This window comes from Symphalangus syndactylus, chromosome 7, assembly GCF_028878055.3.
Source record: "Symphalangus syndactylus isolate Jambi chromosome 7, NHGRI_mSymSyn1-v2.1_pri, whole genome shotgun sequence".
Classification (NCBI taxonomy): Eukaryota; Metazoa; Chordata; class Mammalia; order Primates; family Hylobatidae; genus Symphalangus; species Symphalangus syndactylus.
The window spans coordinates 56,851,927-56,872,862 of record NC_072429.2 but is presented as its reverse complement, the minus strand read 5'-3'; positions in this window follow the sequence as shown (position 1 = coordinate 56,872,862).

The following is a 20,936-nucleotide window of genomic DNA, read 5'->3' as shown; positions in this document are numbered from 1 at the left end:
ACCCCCCTACGTTCCTTAAAACAGGAAGATCCTCCACTGGTTTGGTCTTGAAGCCTTTTGCAATAAGCCTTTCTCACCTGTTTTCATCGAGAGCTTGCTTTTGTTTTTATTTTCTGAGAGGACTATGGTATTGAGTGATAAGTAACTCTATGGCAGCATCTGGCTGGTTCTGGATGGAGTAGAGTTTATGGCAGAAACTGAAACTTGTGGAGTCTCTAGAAGCATTTTGACTGCATTATCATCCACAGGCCAAAAGAAGTGCCCTTATGTTGTTCTTTCTTCCAGTCATTCAGCTTCTCCACATGTCTTTCTAAATACATGTCTGCGATTAAGTTATTCATTCTCCTTATAAATACCTGACTTTAAATGTTCAACCCTCTAACCACTGAACAATTGTTAGTTACTATGAAATTACTCAACACTATGTTATTATGTGATTGCTATGCATTTCCTTTCTTCAAATATTTTATTGTTTATTGTGTATCAGACTCTCTGCTAAAGCACTTTATATGCATTATGTCATTTGTTCCTCATAACTATGGCATCAAAACTATTATTATTCCCATTGTTTGAAAGATAAAACTTAGGCCTAAAAAAGGTTAAATATCTTGCTCAAGGTCACTTAACTAGAGCTAGAGCCAGAGATCTTAAAACCATGCTAGGTAAGTAAGACAAAGGCTTTGCTCTTGCTCCCCTGGTGCAGAACAGGAAGACAGACCTATAAATAAATGAGTGCATTGAATGTTATATTAGCCATGATAATGATCTACACAGGAGAAAGTGAGGAAGCGAGAGAAAGAGAGAGAGAGAACAGTCATTTTCCTGGCGGGGGGTGAGGGGTGAAATGGCTGTTGGTAAAAGTTCTCTGGAGGAGGCTAAGCTGAGGTGCATGAGAAGGTATTTTTCAGCTGGAGGGTGGTGTTGAGAATAGCATTACAGAGACAGGGACCTGTGCACGTCAGGCACAGAGACAACTAGAAGCAACACAGGACAGTAACATTGCAAGCTGTTTGGCCTGGCTGGGGCACAGGGTTCAAGAAGGATGGACACAGGAGAAAACGGCAGGACCCAGTCCAGGTAAAGCCTAGTGGGGGTGAGGGATTTGATCTGAGAAAATGGAGCCATTAAAGGGTTTGAAGGAGAAAGGCGGCATTCATTCCAACATTCATAACCAGTAATTTAAAAACATACCCAAGCTTTATTTTTTGAGCTTTTTAATTGTATAAGATACATAACATAAAATTACCATTTTAACCATTTGACGTCTATAACTCAGTGGCATTAGGTATATTTACAATGTTGCACAATCATCCCCCCATCTGTTTTCAGAACTTTTTCATCGTCACTAGTAGGAACTCTGTACCCATTAACCAATAACACCTCATTTTTCCATTCCGCAGCCTCTGGTATCCTCTCTTCTACTTTCTGTCTCTATGAATTTGCCTATTCTAGGTATCTCATATAAGAGGAATTATACAATATTTGTCCTTTTGTGTCTGGCTAGTTTAACTTAACATAATGTCTTTAGGTTTCACCATGTTGTAGCATGTGTCAGAATTTCATTTCTTTTTAAGGTGCATGATATTCTATTCTATGGATATACCACATTTTGTTTACTCATCCATCTCTTGGTAGACATTTGGTTTGTTTCTGCCTTTTGATTACTGGGACCAATGCTGCTATGAATAATGGTGTACAAATATCTTTTTGAGTGCCTGCTTTCAATGTCTTTGGGTATATACCTAGGAGTGGAATTGCTGGATCATATAGTAATTCTACATTTAACTTTTTGAGCAACAGCCAAACTGTTTTTCACAGAGGCTGCGCCATTTTACACTTCAGTAATGAAGTATGAGGCTTCCAATTTCTTCACGACTTTGCCTACAGATTTTGATTCTAGTTGCCCTAGTGGTGTGATGTAGCATTTCATTGAGGTTATGATTTGCGTTTTCCTAATGACTAGTGCTGTTGAGCATCTTTCCATGTGCTTCTCAGCTATCTGAGTATCTTCTTTGAAGAAATATCTATTCAAGTTCTTTGCTCATTTTTTTTTTTTTTTGAGACAGAGATTCAGTCTTGTTGCCCAGGCTGGAGTGCAGGGGCACGATCTCAGTTTACCACAACTTCTGCCTGCTGGGTTCAAACAATTCTTCTGCTTCAGCCTCCTGAGTAGCTGGGATTACAGGTGCCTGCCACCACGTCTAGCTAATTTTTTTTTTTTTTTTGAGATGGAGTCTTACTCTGTCACCCAGGCTGGAGTACAGTGGTGCAATCTTGGCTCACTGCAAGCTCCGCCTCCTGGGTTCACACCATTCTCCTACCTCAGCCTCCTGAGTAGCTGGGACTACAGGTGCCTGCCACCATGCCTGGCTAATTTTTTGCATTTTTAGTAGAGACAAGGTTTCACCAAGTTGGCCAGGCTGGTCTCGAACTCCTGACCTCAGGTGATCCACATGCCTTGGCCTCCCAAAGTGCTGGGATTACAGGCATGAGCCACTGTGCCCAGCCATAACTAACATTTTTTAAAGGACTGATATGTTCCAGCCACCAGGCTGATCAGATTTGTAGTTTAGAAATACAGTTGTCCCTCAGTATCTGTGGGCAATTGGTTCCAGGACACCCGCACGGGTACTAAAATCCACAGATGCTCAAGTCCCTTATGTAAATGATGTGGCATTTGCATTTAACCTATGCACATCCTCCCGTATGCTTTAAATTACTTCCAGATTCCTTATAATACCTAACACAATGTATTAGATAATGTAAATAGTTGTTATATTGTATTTTCTGGGGAACAATGACAAGAAAAAAGTCTGTGTATGTTCAGTACAGATAAAATCATCTTTTTTTTTTCCCCTGAATTTTGTGATGCTTGCTTGGTTGAATCCATGTAAGTAGTACCTATGGATACAGAGGGCAGACTGTACTGCTCTGGATGTATTTGAGAGGGGCACAAATAAAGGTTTTTGCTGTAACCCATATAAAAGGTGAAGGGAGACTGAACTGAGTCAGGAGCAGTAGGAGTTGAAACCAAGGAGCAGATGCATTTTCAGTTCTATATAGTAAGAGACATCACCGAATCACTGATCCTATTACGTTGCTCCCATTTTTTTAATCTGTTGAACAAAATGAGTTAAGAAAATTTGTTTTTTGTCTTATTTTAACCACAGTGTATTTTATTTTGCAGGTGCAAGAATCAATAGGCAAGCTTTCTCAGAAAGCTAAGTAAGGGTATAATACAGGGAGTGAATTCTTCGGTGTGGAACACGTTGCAAATAAGGTAGTCTAGTTAGATTGGTATCTTTTGGTGAAAAATTTGGGGTTGTGTATTGGAATGCTTTTTTGTTGGTAAAATTGGAGATTACTTAAACATTCATGAATATAAAAATGATTAATAGATTATGAAATACTGGGCAGTAGATCAATACACATAGCATGTTGTGACATGGAATAATCCTCAAAATACATTGTTAAGTAAAAAGTGAGACCTAGAACATAACATACAGCATGATCACATTTATGATAAAAACAGTCTTTTTTATGTGGACATATTTCTAAACATATGGATGAAGATTAGGAGTGTATTTACACATTGGGAAGGACGTAAGGGGGTAAAAGTGGAGGGTAACTTTGTGTTGTATCATCTGTATTGTTTTCAGAGTTTACCAAGAGAGTATGTTCATGTGTTCATTATATTTTTTAAAAAGTGTTAGTGCCAGGCATGATGGCTCACACCTGTAATCCCAACACTTTGGGAGACCAAGGCAGGTGGATTGCTTGAGCCCAGCAGTTTGAGACCAGCCTGGGCAACATGGTGAAACCCTGTCTCTACAAAAACAATTTTAGAATTAGCCAGGTGTGATGGTGTGTGCCTGTAGTCCCAGCTACTTGGAAGGCTGAGGTGGGAGGATTGCTTGAGCCTGGAGAGGTTGAGGCTACAGTGAGCTATGATTGTACCACTGCACTCCAGCCTGCGCGACAGGGCAATACCCTGTCTCAAGAAAAAAAGAAACAGTGCTAGTTCCTAGATCGATGGCTATAAAATGGCTTTTCCGTTTGCTCCTCTACCTGTGCCCTTCTCTATCCCACCTCCTCCCAAGACATTTCTACTCCACAGTCCCTGGGGTATGAGCATCATTCTCCAGAATGCCCCTGTGGATAAACGGAGGTTGCCCTGGAAAACAAGGGGAAGCAAGTGTACACATTCTCAATGTACAGTAATGTGAAGAACATCACAATTTGTGCTTTTTAAAACTGAAAAATGTCAATGACACACAACATTTCAGGGGAAAGTGTCCACGCAGTGGTATTTGTGTGTTGTTCCTGTCAAATTAGCCAGAAAGTTGGGAGTGTTCCATTATTTCCATACATGTCCATCTGTAGTTTTTCTGCAAAAGCCAGGCTGATGCCACACATGGCTGTCATAACTAACACGGCTGATGAGCATTCCATGACTCCAGTCTAGTCATCAAACACACACTGAACACATGCTGTGTGCACAGTCCTGAGTCAGGAGCCATAAACGGGGGTGTGGGCAATGATGTTCAACCTTGAAAGGAATGGGTCATGAGAAGGACATTAACACGTTGATCTGTGACATGAGGGGGGACGAAATAATTTCTCCCGCACCCTGACCTGTATTGACTGCACTTTCTCATTGATTTTTATAGCACTAATTCTATGGTAATTTTACATTAGTTTGAATATGTTTTTGTATTAATTATCAGACTGTTCATTCCATAATGGCAGACACTTCATCTACTTTTGTCTCTTCAGTCTCTGACATAGTTCTTGGCACATGGAGTGTGCTCAACAAATATATATTAAATAAATGGTTCCTAAATTATATATGTGTGTGTATGTATAATGTGTGTGTACATATATAATTATATTATATAATTATATATATGAGTATATATACTTATAATGATATATTGTATATTATTAGTTGATATATTATTATAATGATCATTATTACAATGATATATTAATAATATATCATTATAAGTACAAGCCATAGCTATGAGAGCATAAGCAAAAAATCCACAATAGTTCAAACTATTTTTTAAAAAGCTACCACTTCAGGGCCTGGCACAGAGGTTCATGCCTTGTAATCCCAGTGCTTTGGGAGGCCAAGGTGGGAGGATTGCCTGAGGCCAGGAGTTTGAGATCAGCCTGGACAACATAGAGAGACCATATCCTAAGTGAATTAATGCAGGAACAGAAAACCAAATACTACACGTTCTCCCTTATAAGTGGAAGCTAAACTTTGGGTACTTATAGGCATAAAGATAGCAGCAATAGACACTGGGGACTGCTAGAAGGGGGAGGGAAAGAGGGGGGTCAAGGGCTATAAAACTAACTATTGGGTATTATGTTCACTACCTGGGTGATGGGATCAACCATACCCCATACCTCAGCATCACACATATACCCAGGGAACAAACCTGCACATGTACCCCCTAAATCTAAAATGAGACTTGATATTGAGAGAGAGAGAGAGAGAGACCTTATCTCTAAAAAAAATTAAAAAAAAAATGAGCAGTTGTGGTGGCTAGCTCCTAGGGAGGCTGATGTGGGAGGATTACTTGAGCCCAGAAGATCGAGGCTGCAGTGAGCCCTGATTGCACCACTGCACTCTAGCTTGGGTGACAGAGCAAGACTCTGTCTCCAATTAAAAGAGTGCATACGATATACATATATATGTGTGTGTGTGTGTGTGTGTGTGTGTGTATACACACATATCAAAAAGCTACCACTTCAGAATCAATAGCTTCTTCAAGGCCTTAATACAGTTTCACTATTGCTAAGACTCCAGGGTGGGAGAGCTGTGTGAGTTAGGTCCACTAATCATATCTCCTCAAGAAGGAGAGACACACACAGCAGCCGGCACTGTGCTGGGTGCGTGGGAACCTCTAACTGGTGGCCCTCAAACTTGCAGGGTATTCAGACAGAGTCACATACATACCCCTTAGGGCTGATGAATTAGGAGATATTTATAGCTTCCCCCGACTCCTCTCAAGACCCATTCTCAATTCCTGCTCCCTTCACTCTCAGCAGATACCCTCACCTCATGAGTCATTGGGGACGCTGAGGTCATCAGTGTGCTTTCTGGTAATTTCCCAGTCTTCTACAATTTACCTACACCCATGTCCCTCCTCCAAGCCAGGCCTCCAGCCAGGGGAGATAAGGTGGCCTCCTTGCCACACTTTCCGGCCCTCCCAGAGTTTGCATCCTCTTGTCCTGTGCCCCTTCCTTCATCTGCTCCCCACACCCACACCTCCCGGTGTCTCTCAAATTGTTCCTTCTGTTCCTACCGATGCCCCCTCTGCCTAGGAAGGGTCTACCACTAATGATCCTTTTCTAGATTTCTACTCCAGCCTGAGACTCTGTCTTGCGTTTCCACTTGTCCCTCTTCCACAGTGCAGACTGAGGAGTTCTTTTTTTTTTTAGATGGAGTTTCATTATTGTTGTCCAGGCTGGAGTGCAGTGGCACAATCTCAGCTCACTGCAACTTCCGCTTTCTGAGTTCAAGTGATTCTCCTGCCTCAGCCTCCCAAGTAGTTGGAATTATAGGTGTGCACCATTATGCTTGGCTAATTTTGTATTTTTTTAGTAGAGACTGGCTTTCACCATGTTGGTCAGCCTGCTCTCGAACTCCTGACCTCAAGTGATCCACCTGCCTTGGCCTCCCAAAGTGCTGGGATTACAGGCATGAGCCACCGTGCCCAACCAGAATTCTTTTTACAGTGTAGGTCATAGGCCATCCCCAGTGCACCAGCTCCGACTTCTTCGCTTTCCAACATTTTGAGAAATCACATCAGACTGTGAGTAAGAGTGACACTAAATCCTTCTACTTTTTCCTTTCTTTCTTTCTCTCTCTATTCTTTCCTTCCTTCCTTCCTTCCTTCCTTCCTTCCTTCCTTCCTTCCTTCCTTCCTTCCTCCCTTCCCCTGTTTTCTCTTCCTTCCTTTTGAAAGTAAATTATTTGCATACTTGAGTATTTATCAGCAGTCACACTTTCTCTGGTGCATCTTATAGCAGATAGGACACATCAGTGCTTGAGACATCTTGACCCTGTGGCTGGGCTTGTGTCTTCCTCTGCATCTCATGCACCTTGCCTTGTGTTTCTGCTTCCTCTCACCTGGTTCACTTCTTGTTCTCAGTTCTGCTCCCGACACTATACCCTCATTACCACTGTCAACATCTGCCCTATCCTTATCTGTTTCTTCTCCCAGTGTTGCTCTTGCAAGTCCTCTGACTTCCCCACCACATTCTTGAGGCTTTCCTTTTTTCTTTCTTTTTATTTTATTTTATTTTATTTTATTTTATTTTATTTTATTTTATTTATTTATTTATTTATTTATTTTTGAGACAGAGTCTCGCTCTATCTCCCAGGCTGGAGTGCAGTGGCGCGATCTTGGCTCACTACAACCTCTGCCTCCTGGGTGATTCTCCTCAAGTGATTCTCATGCCTCAGCCTCTCAAGTAGCTACAGGCGTGAACCACCACGCCTGGCTAATTTTTGTATTTTTAATAGCGACAGGGTTTTGACATGTTGGCCAGGTTAGTCTCGAACTCCTGACTTCTCATGATCCACCCGCCTCGGCCTCCCAAAGTGCTGGGATTCCAGGCGTGAGCCACCGTGCCCGGCCTCTCCAGGTTTTTCTTGAATGACTCCTTTTCTCTCTCCTTGGCTGCCTCGTGTTCTGCCTGCCCCTGAGGCCCTGTCCTCAGGGCTCTGCCTTCTGCCTATGGCTTACTTTCCTATCTCTGCAAGCTTCCTATGGGATATTTTCTGTGTTTTGTGTGCATCTCTCATATCACATGCACTCCTCTTATTTTAGTGTTATCCTCTGGACCTTCTAGAACATTGGCCCACCACTGAGGCTTGCTTGCTGGGCTACAGTCATGATTCCGAGGAGGATTATATTGTGATTTTATGAAAGTTATCCTTTTTGTTTTATTGTCAATACTGTTCCTAAGGGCAACCAGCATTTTGATGACATTTTTCAATAAAGCAGCAGTCTTCAAGAATTTCCTATTGTTTTCCCATCTTCCGCCCCTCTTCTTGCTGATGTGAGGAAATGCTCCTCAATTCAGAGGCCTGGCAGGGTGTGGTGGCTCACGCCTGTAATCCCAGTACTGTGGGAGGCCAAGGCAGGAGGATCACTTGAGCCCAGGAATTCAAAATTAGCCTGGGGAACACTAGGAGACCCCATCTCTACACAAAATTAAAAAATTATCCAGACACAGTGGTGTACATCTGTAGTCCCAGTTACTGAGGAGGCTGAGGTGGGAGGGTTGCTTGAGCCCAGGAGTTCAAGGCTACAGTGAGCCATGATTGCACCACTACTGCACTCCATTCTGGGTGACAGAGTGAGACCCTGTGTCTCTAACTTAAAAAAGAAATAGAGATTTGAAGGAGCACCTGTGAGTCTCAAATAGTGTTCTCTGGTTGGGGCCCTTCCTCTTTGATCTATGTAGACAGCTTCTGTAGGTGCACCCTCTTCTCTCTTGCCCACCTTCATTAAGCCTCTTTCAAACCTTCCTGCTCCTGTCCACAGAACCAACATCCCGCTCTTGACCTGTAACTAAGTACGTTTTGGGCAGATTCTGTGAGCCCAGTTCTATGCAGTGGAGGCAGCAGTAAAAAGAGAAAGGCCTACCTTGGAGGAAAGTCCATTTATGAGGCCAATGTATCTTTACCAGAGAAAAGCATGCAACTGCATGTTTTGTTTCAAATGGAGATATTTTACCAAAGTGTGTTCATTTCTTGTTGCCGCTGTAAGAAAGTATCTGACATGTCTGAAGCCAGAAGTCTGAAAACATTTTTACTGGGTGCCGAAATCAAGGTGTCAGCAATGCTGGTGCCTTCTGGAGGCTGTAGGGCAGAATCAGTTTCCCTGACTTTCGTAGCTACTGGAAGCCACCAGCATTCCTAGGCTTGTGGCCCCTTCCTGGCATCACGTTAACCTCTTACTTCCATAATCATGTCTCCTACTTCCTCCTATGCAGTCAGCTCTCCCTTGGCCTCTCTCTTATAAGGACATCATAATAACATTTAGGGTCTACCTAGATAGTTCACGATAATCTCCCCAGCTCAAGTTCCTGAATTTAATCACATCTGCAGAGTCCCTTTGGCATATAAAGTGACACACACAACTTCTGTGGATGAGCATATGGATACCTTTGGTTGTGGGGGGACATTCTTTAGCATACCATGGTATCTTACACCGAATTTCACCTGCCCTTTACCCACCCAGTCACATATCTTTGTAACACTTTCTTGAGTTTTATTCTGACTGTAGACTGCTAGGTAATAAGACATTTTCCTTTAAATACATGCAAACACACATACAAGTTGACTTTGAAAGTCAGCTTTCAAGGTGTACTGACACATCTTTAAGGAAGAAAACCAATTTAGAGGGTGTGGTTTCTGTTGTCAGTGCTTTTGTTTAATTTCACGCACACACACACAAATCACACCCTGCCACTCTTATTTCCTTGTTCAGCCTGTTGAAAGAGAGCCCCTGTGAGGGCACATCAAGGTGTCAAGGGAGGTGTCCAAGTCGTGGAAAGACATTGCACTGGCTTGCTCAGATGCGGGTGAATGGCCACCTCTTTCTAGTCTCTGAAGCACTAAAGCCCAGAGTGACCGATGCTTTTCCCCGTGTGATCTGTCGGCTGCACGTCCCGGTTCATCTCCGGCTTTCCTGGCTCCTCCTTTGCTTTCCTCAGCTTCACCCGCTGCCTTCAACACCCAGCTGGAGAGATTTTCATGAGGCCTCTGTCCTCTGTCCACTTCCCCACTCTGTAGCATTTTTCTTTGTTAATCTTATCCCCTTATAGAGCTTCAACACTCATCCATGAAGATGCATTCCAGACCCACGTTTCTAGTGTAAAATATGAAAAGTAAATATTCTTTTGACAGTTTCCTAAGACTCTCTCTTATTTCTCTTGGTTGAAGATGTTTGAAGGATGACACTTTGATTTATAGACCTTATATATTTTAATGGCTCATCTTGGTTGAATATTTGGCATGGTAATTCTCTTATTCCAAGCATGCATCCAAAACAAATCTTACTTAAAAGAAAAGCTACGAAAGATGCATTCTAAACAGATGCGTGTGTTAGTTAGCAAATTACACTAACAAAAATTTGATTTACAGCATTAAAGTTTAGAAAACCAATGTAAACACAGCTAATGGGTCCATTCATTGCTTCTCACTTGTAGCACCAATGGGGGTTTGATTATGGTGCTCAAGTAATGAGTGAAATCCCACTTCCCAGCTCACACTCTCACATAAAATAAAATAACACCATGAACCATAAGTATATGTTTGCTAGAGAACAAACCATTTTCCAAATAGAACTGCCTAGTTATTGCTTTTAGGTCAAATATCTCAAGTCTCTGGGAAAATCTAGCCCAGTGAGATGGAATAATAAATTCCAAGTGAAATGAGAAGGCTTTCCTCCATTGAAGTCTATAATTTTTTTCGTGTGTGGCTATCCTCTGTTCATCATATTATATTACCAGTAGTTTTAGCACTTTCTCTGGGTTGAGTTCTTTTTGTCTGATTTTTACACTTATTATATTTATGATAAGGAATGGGAGCAGTATAGTGTTGGGTTTCCATTCTGAAGTAAAAGTTTCTTACTACACTCCTTCTAAGTTCCAGTTCATTTGCTAATTAAATGCTTGTCAAGTTTAGGAGGAATCAGATACATATCTTCTGCTTCTAAATCTCTTCAGAAAAAAAAATTACAATCTACTTGGACACTAGAACAATTATCTATATTGCTTGTTCTTACCATAATTTCTTTGCCTTGTGGAAATTACTGTATTCAGTGGTGTAAAATGTGCGTAGTTTTGGGCCTCTAGAAACCATACGCTGTCAGATTTCCTTTCATTGGCTTTTTCTAATAGCTTCTAAAACCATGACTACATTTTAAACACATGGAGATATGTTGTCATGAAGATATGTTTGTAAGCAAACCAACAAAGCCACAGAGGAGACTTGTCTCTTCGAAAGTAGGCAGTGATTCTTCGTAGAATCTGTTTGTTCATTCACTTATTCCTTCCCCATTTGCATACCTGTTCATCGCCCACTTACTGAGTGTTTAGTGGGCAGTACCCTTTGCTTTGCTATAATAATAATATAATTTATTATAACAAATAATATCTATCATATCTAATGATAGATATTACTAAGCATAGAGTTTGCTTTTCATGAGCCCATAGTCTAATACAATACTGTTATAAAAAATTATAACTAAAAATAAATATGCAAGGCCAGGCTTGGTGGCTCACACCTGTAATCTGAGCACTTTGGGAGGCCAAGGCAGAAGCATGGCTTGAGCCCAGGAGTTTGAGACCAGCCTGCACAACATAGCTAAATCTTGTCTCTGCAAAAAATACAAAAATTAGCTGGGTGTGGTGGTGCATGCCTGTAGTCCCAGCTACTTGGGAGGCTGAGGTGAGAGGACTGATTGAGCCAGGGAGGTAGAAGCTACAGTGAACCATGATCCCATCACTGCATTCCAGCATGGCCAACAGAGCGAGACCCTGTCTCAAATTTAAATATGTGTGTGTGTGTGTGTGTGTGTGTGTATATATGTGTATATAAGCATATGTATATATGCAGATAAAATCTCTCTGTTCATTAGACCATGAGACCTGTGAGGCAGAAAGCTCAACCTGTGTCTTTGCTTTTGCAGATGAGTAAGATCTGTGGTCTGATCTTGACCTGGATTTGAGCCTGGATACTTTGTGTGCTAGCAGCACGGTCATTACCAAGTTACTTATCCCGTTTTGCCTGAGCTTTCCCATCCTAAAATGATGATTGTGGGAGTGGGTGGATGGTGGGGGCAGTACAGATAATAATATTACCTTGCAGGGTTGTTTGTAAAAACAAAGATGAATATAAAGTGCCTGACACTTAGTAGGCATTTAACAAATGTTAAATGAATACATACCTTTGGAATTAACAGAAATGAAAGACTACTCCCAGCTTGGCTGAACAAGGAGGGCTTCTAAATGTTTTATCTGATCTCAGAGAATCTGGGGGGAAGCACACTTTTGAAATAGAAAATCATCCTCCCCCCTTTTTAAATGCTTTCTGATTTCTTTTTCCTGTTGTTCAGGCGGGCATACACAGTTTCTATGATCCTGCTCTAATCTTTACTTACACCTCTTCCGAAGGCAGCAGGCCATCTGTGACCCAGGCCGAAGGGAAAGACTTTCCAGCGGCCTCAATGCTTGAGGAATGGGGGGCACTGTGGATTGCTCAAGGGGAAGGGGCTGGCGGGATGCTAGACGGTGGCAGGTGGCTATTTTCATGTAGCAGTCAGCAGCAAATGAAAGAGGTGTGTGGAGATCATTCTCCCTAGAGGCCATTCATTTCTCTACAGCTGAAAGAGCAATGGGTTGATCCAAAACAGGACCAAAAGTTCAAAAGGATTATGACAGATCAGTCAAGCACCCCCAAGTTTATCTGGACAAAAAAGCATAAGCACCCTCCAGTGTTGACAAAGCTCCAACATCTGCAAAGGCTGAAAGGGGAGGATCTGAGCTGTGCTAAGAGGGCTGTTACATTTCCCTAAATGCATGAAATGGATCCAAATTAAAATGAAGTACCTTTTACATTGGTGACACCTTTCTAACCTTAAACTAAGATGGAAACTACTCTAGGCATGATGCAAGTAAAAGTATTTCCTGAATTATAAGCACCTAATTATGATTGTCCCATAAATATGAATGGCTGGTTGGGCACTGGTTTCCCTCAGATCTCTTACACCCTTTTTCACCTTCCCCCTTTTACGTTTCCTCCTCTGTCTTGGCCCAGCAGTGCCCTGATTGCCCATGCAGTGTGGCTGATACAAGGCTGGTACCACTGTGCTGCCTTTGCGTCCTCCCTTTCACTGCTCTATTAGTTCAAGCTGAGACTTTTTCTCACACATCCTATCCAGCCTCCTTCCGTCTTCCCTTACATCTTCCATCTCCTGTCCAGTTAGATTAGAAAAATTAATATTAGTTTTTCTACCAAGAGTTGATGCTGTGGAATGAAATAAGGAATACAGAGTCCCTGCCTTTACTGAGTTTAAAATCTAAATTAGAAAATAATTTATCTCTACCTGTGTCTATCTATGTATAAACTCACCATGAGATGAAGCAAGGTGTGTAACCTGGCATGACTCAAAAGAAAGTTACCCATTTGTTACAATACTGTAGCAAAAGTCAGTTTTACAAATTTGTTTCTTCTTTCATTTATTTATTCTTTCTCTCTCCCTCCCTCCTTCTCTGTCTCTCTTCCTTTCCTCCTCTCTTTCCCTTTTAAAAGAACCATTTTGTAGCATTTGGTCTGTTGTATGCTTTTCCCCTATTTACAGTTTATGATTATGTTTATTTTTCAGTTACACATTGGTATGGAAAAAAATGCATGCATGCTGGGTGGGGACCTCTTTGTCTCTCCTTAGCCTTTTCCTTTTCCCTGTGAAATCAGATATTCACAAGAAAGGGCTAAGATCACAGCACGTGTTAGCAAATGTACTGAGTAGCCTGTAATCTCTCTCTCCTTCTGTGCTTCCATTTCCTGACTATCTAACATATCAGGGAGTGTTTTTCTGCAGTGCTGGCAGGATCAAAAGTCAGGCAAAGACGATTCGGGTTCCATTTCTATTATGATATAATTGTCCTATCTGCATGATAATACACACATATATTCCTGCTAAATTATCTACAGCCTAAGCATTCATTCATGCCCCAGAGAAGATGATGAATGTGCCAGATGCTTACATTTGTGGTAAGATCACCAGGATGGGTGGAGCAGGGCAGCTTGCCAACTGTTTGGGTGGCTATTTGTCAGGAGAACGAGTCATCTCTGCAGCTCCTGCTGCACCACCCCTGATATTGGTTTTAATGTGCTCCACTGGAAGAAGGCCAGAGCCCCTACACCAAAATTTAGGCCCATTTAATGCAATGGTATATTTCCCATATTACCCTTTTCCTCCCTGCACGTCCCCGGCTCAGGCATTCTGTGCCTGTTGCGGATGATCTGCATTTCCCTGAGGCATGGTCTGAGGCTTTGTTCTGAGAATGGGACTCCTGTTTTATATTTTACATTTGGTCCTTGAAATATTCACCATAGCACGTTCGTTACAGGGCTTGGGTCGGGACTTAGCTTAGAAACTGTATGATCTAATTTTCTTATTCTTTTTTTTTTTTTTTTTTTTTTTTTTTTTTTTTTTGATGGAGTCTTGCTCTGTCGCCCATGCTGCAGTGCAGTGGTGCAATCTCGGCTCACTGCAAGCTCCGCCTCCAGGGTTCACACCATTCTCCTGCCTCAGCCTCCCGAGTAGCTGGGACTACAGGCGCCCGCCACCACGCCCGACTAATTTTTTGTATTTTTAGTAGAGACAGGGTTTCATCGTGTTAGCCAGGATGGTCTGGATCTCCTGACCTCGTGATCCACCCACCTCGGCCTCCCAAAGTGCTGGGATTACAGGCGTGAGCCACCGCGCCCAGCCGATCTAATTTTCTTGAAAGTGATATCATTCAACTATTCCTGAGCTCTTAAAGTCAAGGGACCCTCTAAAATTATTATTATTATTATTATTATTATTATTATTATTATTGAGACGGAGTCTCCCTCTGTCGCCCAGGCTGGAGCGCAGTGGCACGATCTCTGCTCACCACAACCTCCGCTTCCCGGGTTCAAGTGATTCTCTTGCCTCAGCCTCCCAAGTAGCTGGGATTACAAGCGTGCACTACTATGCTTGGCTAATTTTTGTATTTTTATCAGAGACGAGGTTTCACTGTGTTGGTCAAATGAAATACTCGAAAAGCTTGTGCCAGCAGACCAGGATTTGAAATTGGTGCTTGAAGGAGAAGAGAAAGACAGGAAATGCTCTGCTCCCTCCCAGCACTGGGAGGAGCACAGGGCTGCCCATGAGTGGGCCCAAGGCCATGCCGGAGCCATCTGCGAGGATTTTGGTGGGGGCCCGCTGCTCTGCAAGCCTCGTGATGTGTGAGCTGCTGCGTTGCCATGCAGTGGGCAGGAAGGGGGCTCCGGCTCCTCCTCGGGTGGCTTTTGTGTTCTTGAGATAGACTGAGCCGGCTTGACTTGGGATCAGACCTCCCCTGCTGTCCTATTGTCTTAGCAAGTAGTACTGGGGCGGAGGAAGCCGAGGGGAGCGCTGATCTGAAGTTTTAAATAGAGCCCCAGTGCAGGCTTCCCTGGGTCAGGATCCGAGGCAGGCCTGTCTGCCTGCTAGGGCTGCGTGTCTCCGGGGCGCATGAGGCAGCTGATAAAAGAAGCTGTGTGGTATGGGCTGTGGGAAGGAGAGAGCTTTATTTGTTCTGCATTCTGCAGTGTGATTATGTTAACCTGTCTGTGTGACCTTGACATACACAGCGGAATTGCCCGCTTGTGTGATGTGACGAGGGCCAGGTGATTACTTTTATTTGCTAAATTGGGACTGATTTGGACGGGGACACCTGGCTACTTAGAGTATGTGTTTGTTTATCTGCCAAGTTCAGCAATCAATCCAGGGTGGGAGGCCAGGCATGGTGACATTTCAATGTCTCGGTCAGAAGTGTGGAAATTCTAGTTGCAGCTTACATCTATTTTCATGGCCATCTTGATTTGTGTTGCTGTTGGGTTTTCTGTGAGCCTGGAATGCCTGCAAACCTAAGATTCAATGCGAAATCTCAGAAGCCTTCATCTAATTCATTCTGAAACTGATTGGGTTTTTACTCTAATAATAAATCTAACAAGTTTGGGGGACACTTTTGAGTTCACTAATTTTCCTTCTTTTATTTTTTTGGGGTATTAGTCAACAAAATCCACCAGTGTGGAAGCCTCAAGGCTTTCTTCTGTATCTTGAGTGACTCCTTTTGAGTTTGCCAATTAGCTATCCAGGGCTAATGATGTTTCCCTAATCATTTTCAAAGAATTGGATATCATTGCAACAATGAAGTTATATAAATTCATTTTTAAATTAAATTCCAGTGTTTACAAACTATTAACTTATTGTGTAATGTTCAATGTTAAAATGGTTAGCTGAAAAGTCAAATTAGCCCAGTGAGAGTACATTTATTTGTAGAATTTTCCAAAAACAACATTTGTGAAGGTTGAGAAAAAAAATAGATAGAAGTAATTTAAGATCAAAAGTACGCCAAAGACCAAAACATCAAAACGTCTTTCTTTGAAAGACGTTATTGGGGGAAAACTCAAAAAACATCTGGTTTAGATATAAAACATAAGAGTAAAAAGAGTAGTGGTGTTTGAGACATCAGCTTTATACTTCTGGAATTTTATAATTGCACTGTCTTTCTTTCTTTAAAAACAAAGCAAAACAAAACCTTTTGTTTTTACTATTTATATTTTATTCCCTTATCGGGGTAGGGGTGTTTGGTGAGGCTGAAGGGATATGTCACATATGATATTAAGGGAGGCCCGTGTGATTTCTTTCTTTACTTTTCATATCTCAATTCCCTGGCCATTCAATTTAGTTCTGGAGGTGCTGACAGCTGGTAATATGTTAAACTGCAATCCACTTTTTGGAAGTTATTGATATTTCCTAACTGAGGTTTAATGGTGTGAGTTGGCTTAGGTGAAAATATGCCAAGGTCTTGGGTCTCCTGTGCCTCATTCAGGTTTGTTGCAGTGCCAGGAACATACTGCCAGGAGCTAGAAACCATGTTGCTGCCTGGTCCTCCCAAGTCAAATGAATCTCAATTACCTATGACTTTCAGTGTGCTCTGCATAGACCAACAGAGGGACCAGACTGTGATGCTTTTTGAGGGCTGTTTATTTGTTTGACTTACAAAAGCTGTTGAAAGTCAGAGATTTAAAACATCTACTTCTTCAAAATTAATAGCTGCTTACATTTTAGAAAGTAGTCCCAATTTATTTTAGCAAAAAGCCATTAGGAAAAAAAAAACACGTCAATAGATCTGGAACTAGACAGCAGTGATGGTTGCACAGTATAGTGAATGTACTAAATGTTACTAATGGTAAATTTTGTGTAATGTGTATTTCATCACAATAAAAAGAAGTCAGTAGAAAAAATTTACCTTACCCTAGTGGCTAAGAATGTCGATGCTGATTATTATTGTAGCTGTGTTGTTTCTAAAGAGGTGGAGGAAGAAACGAATGGATGCATGGGGGTAATACTTCAAACTCAGAATAATTTATTGTGGGCACTAAATTTTATCTATGGAAAGTAGCAAATATTGTGAATATTCTTCTTAATATAGTATTTTCTATTAACAGTAAGGACTTAACATTTGTGGTGGTCATTATTTGTAACAAAACGAAACAAAACAAAAATGGCTTAAGGTGCATAATTTATAGTAATTAGTCATTTTGGAACGATAAAAAAACAGTATATATTACAAGTCTACTTGGCCACCAGTAGCTCCCCTGGTTATGTATTGCCAACATATGTATAATAATATTCATGAGGTGATACAAACTTTGCTTCTTTGGGTAAAACAGTCATCACTTAAAAGATAAAACTTAAAGAAAGATAGAAAATAACGTAGTTTATATGTGGAGAGTTGGTAAACACATAGATATTGACAGAATCCCCCTTTAACAATAAAGGGGGATTTTAAAACAACTATGATAATCTCTGAGTTCTAGCACTTGGGATTCATTTATTTCCTTTGTGAATGTCAAGGATATACTGTAATCTACTTTATTCAATACATCAAAACCATAATCAATGGGCTAAAACCCATGGATTGCCTTCTTAAAATAACTTGCTTTTGGTTACATTAAAGATTTATTTGTTGAGTAACTATTGTTTTCAAAGCATTGTGCTGATTGTTTTGGAAGAATATGGAGATTAGTAGGGTACAGACTCTGCCCTTACAGAGCTAGAAATATCATAGGTAGAAAAGATAGATGCCCAAAAGACAACAACCCTTTAATAAAATATTGATAAATGCTGGAAGTGAAAGTGGCCTGGAAGTACACAAAGGAGAGAGGAAGTGAGCCAGCAAGAGTTAGCTCTTGGCTGTAAGGATGAGAAAAGATTCATAAAAGAGGTGGTGTTTGAAGAATAGATAAGAATTCAGCAACTGAGAAAGCATTTTAGGTGGCGGAACTGAAATGATAACACAAATGTATGGAATAAGAAATGGCTAAGTGTTCAGAAAATGTCTACAATCTTAGCTTGGTTGGAAGTAGCTTGTTTGTAGGAGATCAATGAGAATTAAGATTAAAAATTGGTCTTAACTGTTAGGACTAGGAATGTTGTATTTAATTTGGAAAGCATTGGGAAGACACTGAAGGTTTCTGAGGAGGCACTGAAATGATCCAAGTTGTGCTTTGCTGCTAGGACTGGGCTGAGTTGCCTGGGAAGAGATCTGCATAGAGCTGATGGAGTGTCTTGTGAAGAAGAGAGAGCAGAAGGAATGAGGGCCTGGGCTGGGTTGGTGGCAGTAAGAAAAAGAGGCAGAATGTACCTGATTTGGCAATCAATTGGGTGCAATTGGATTAAGAAAGTTCTTGGGAGATGGCAACATAAGTGTGTCCAAGCTTCCCCCAAGCACATACCCCTCTCCTGAGCCGAAGCTTGCTGAGGCCAACAAGCATGTTAAGAGCTACAGTGGGTAAGGATGGCCCCACCTCTGACTGATTCAGTTAGGGAAGATTGCTGCAGGATTTTTCTCTTGGGACCTTTATGAGAACCTGGAGTTAGTGAGAAGAGCCTTGGTGAGAAAAATAAAATAAATTGTATCCTGGTCTCCAGAGATGGGCATGTTGGTGATGATGTTATAAACAGAATAAAGAACTTCTTGCTTCCAGTCTGGTACATAAGAAAATTAGAAGTCATCCCTTCCACAGTCAGAGCAAGAAAAAACTTAACAAACTGAAAATCAACAACTCTTTCTAGATCCATGAGAGAGTTGGGTCATAGGACAAACCATTTTTCCCCAAATTAGAGAGACAGACAGGAAGTTACAGACAATCACAGCTCACTGAAGCAGAAACCCAGGAGCAGAAACCTCTACGAGAACCAGTATTGGGTTCCTTTTAACCAGTACATCCCATTCAGCTTTCAATAAAAAATTACAAGGCATACTAAATGACAAAAGCACAGTTTCAAAAGACAAAGCAAGCATTAGAATCAGACTCATATATGGCAGAGATGCTGGAATTATCACAGTGGAAATTCAAGACAATTAATATGGTAAGGGCTCTAATTGAAAAAGTGAACAACATGCAAGAATGGATGGGTAAGGTAAGCATAGAGATGGAAACTCTAAGAATCAAATGGAAATACTAGCAATAAAAAAAAATTCAACAGAAATAATGTGTTTGATGAGCTTCAATACACTGGACATGGCCAAGGAAAAAAGTCAGTGAGCTTGAAAAAATGTCAATAGAAACTTGCAAAACCATGCAAGGAGAAAAAGATTTTAAAAGGCACAGTATATGTAGGAGCTGTAGGATAATTACAAAAGATGTAATACATAATGGAAATATTAGAAAGAAAAGAAAAAGGAAGAGAAAAAATATTTGAGGGAATAATGACTGAGAATTTTCTAAAATTAATGATAGTTGCCAAATCACAGATCCAGGAAGCTCAGAGAGCATGAATCAGGAAAAATGCCAAAACAAACAAACAACAACAACAACAAAAACTGTGCCTTGGTAGATCATATTTAAATTGCAGAAAATCAAAGACAAATAGAAAAATCTTGAAAGAAGCTGGTGGCAGGAGGGTGGGGAAATACCTTACCTAGAGAAGATAAGAATCACATCATAGTTCTCTTCAGAACCCATGTATGCGAGAGTGGAGTGAAATATTTAAAGTATTGAAAGAAAAGACACACTAACCTAGAATTCTGTGTCTGGAGAGATTATCCTTCAAAAGGAAGGGAGAGGCCAGGTGCAGTTGCTCATGCCTGTAATCCCAGCACTTTGGGAGGCTGAGGTGGGAGGATTGCTTGAGCTCAGGAGTTCAAGAGCAGCCTGGATAACATGATGAAACCCCATCTCTACAAAAAATTAGCCTGGCGTGGTGGCACATGCCTGTAGTCCCAGCTACTAAGGAGGGTGAGATGAGATGCTTGAGCCTCTGGGCGACAGAGAAAGACCCTGTCTTAAACAACAACAACAACAACAAAAACAAACAAACAAAAAAGAAGAAATAAAGACGTTCTCAGACAAACAAACATTAAGGAGATTTGTCACCAGTCAACCTGTCTTTCAAGAAGTGTGAAAATAAATTCTTCAGAAAGAAGGAAAATGTTATAGGTAGGAAAATGGAATCTATGTAAAGAAAGGAAGATCATTTGAGAAGGAATAAATGAAGGGAAAATAAACAAAAGGGAGAGAGTAACACTGGACTCGGTAACTATATGTGCCACTCTCCTCTGCCTCCCAAGGTGCCATGGTGGTCCTTAATAAAGTGGTTCCCACTTTCTCTACTTTTAGGCTGGATGAGTGTGAGAAGGCCAGAGAGCAGAGAGGCATCATCTTGGTGCCTTGCCAGGGTCCTAGCAGCCACTGGGCCACCTGGGAAGATATGACTGCATCTTCCACCATTCAAGGAGTTCCAGGAGTTGAACCTGAGGGCCAGTGTACAAAGGAGAAGAGCAGCCCAGCTGAGGGGATTTGGGAGTCAGAAGCAGGGAGAACACAAAGACTGAGACCTGGACCCTAATGAAACTGAGCAACTGGAGAAGACAGGCATCAACGTGAACAGAATAGGAGCCTTGGGGAGATTCAAGTACAGTACCAAAAACATTTTTTGGGATAAAAACCCAGGATGTTATTTAACATTGGAAAATTGGTAGGTAAATTAAAGGAGAAAATGGCTATTATTGAGTAGCAAGTAGTGAAAAAACAGAGTATATAGATCTATGAAACCTGATACATGGACTAAAGAAATTTCAGAAGAAGAAAAAAGATGGAG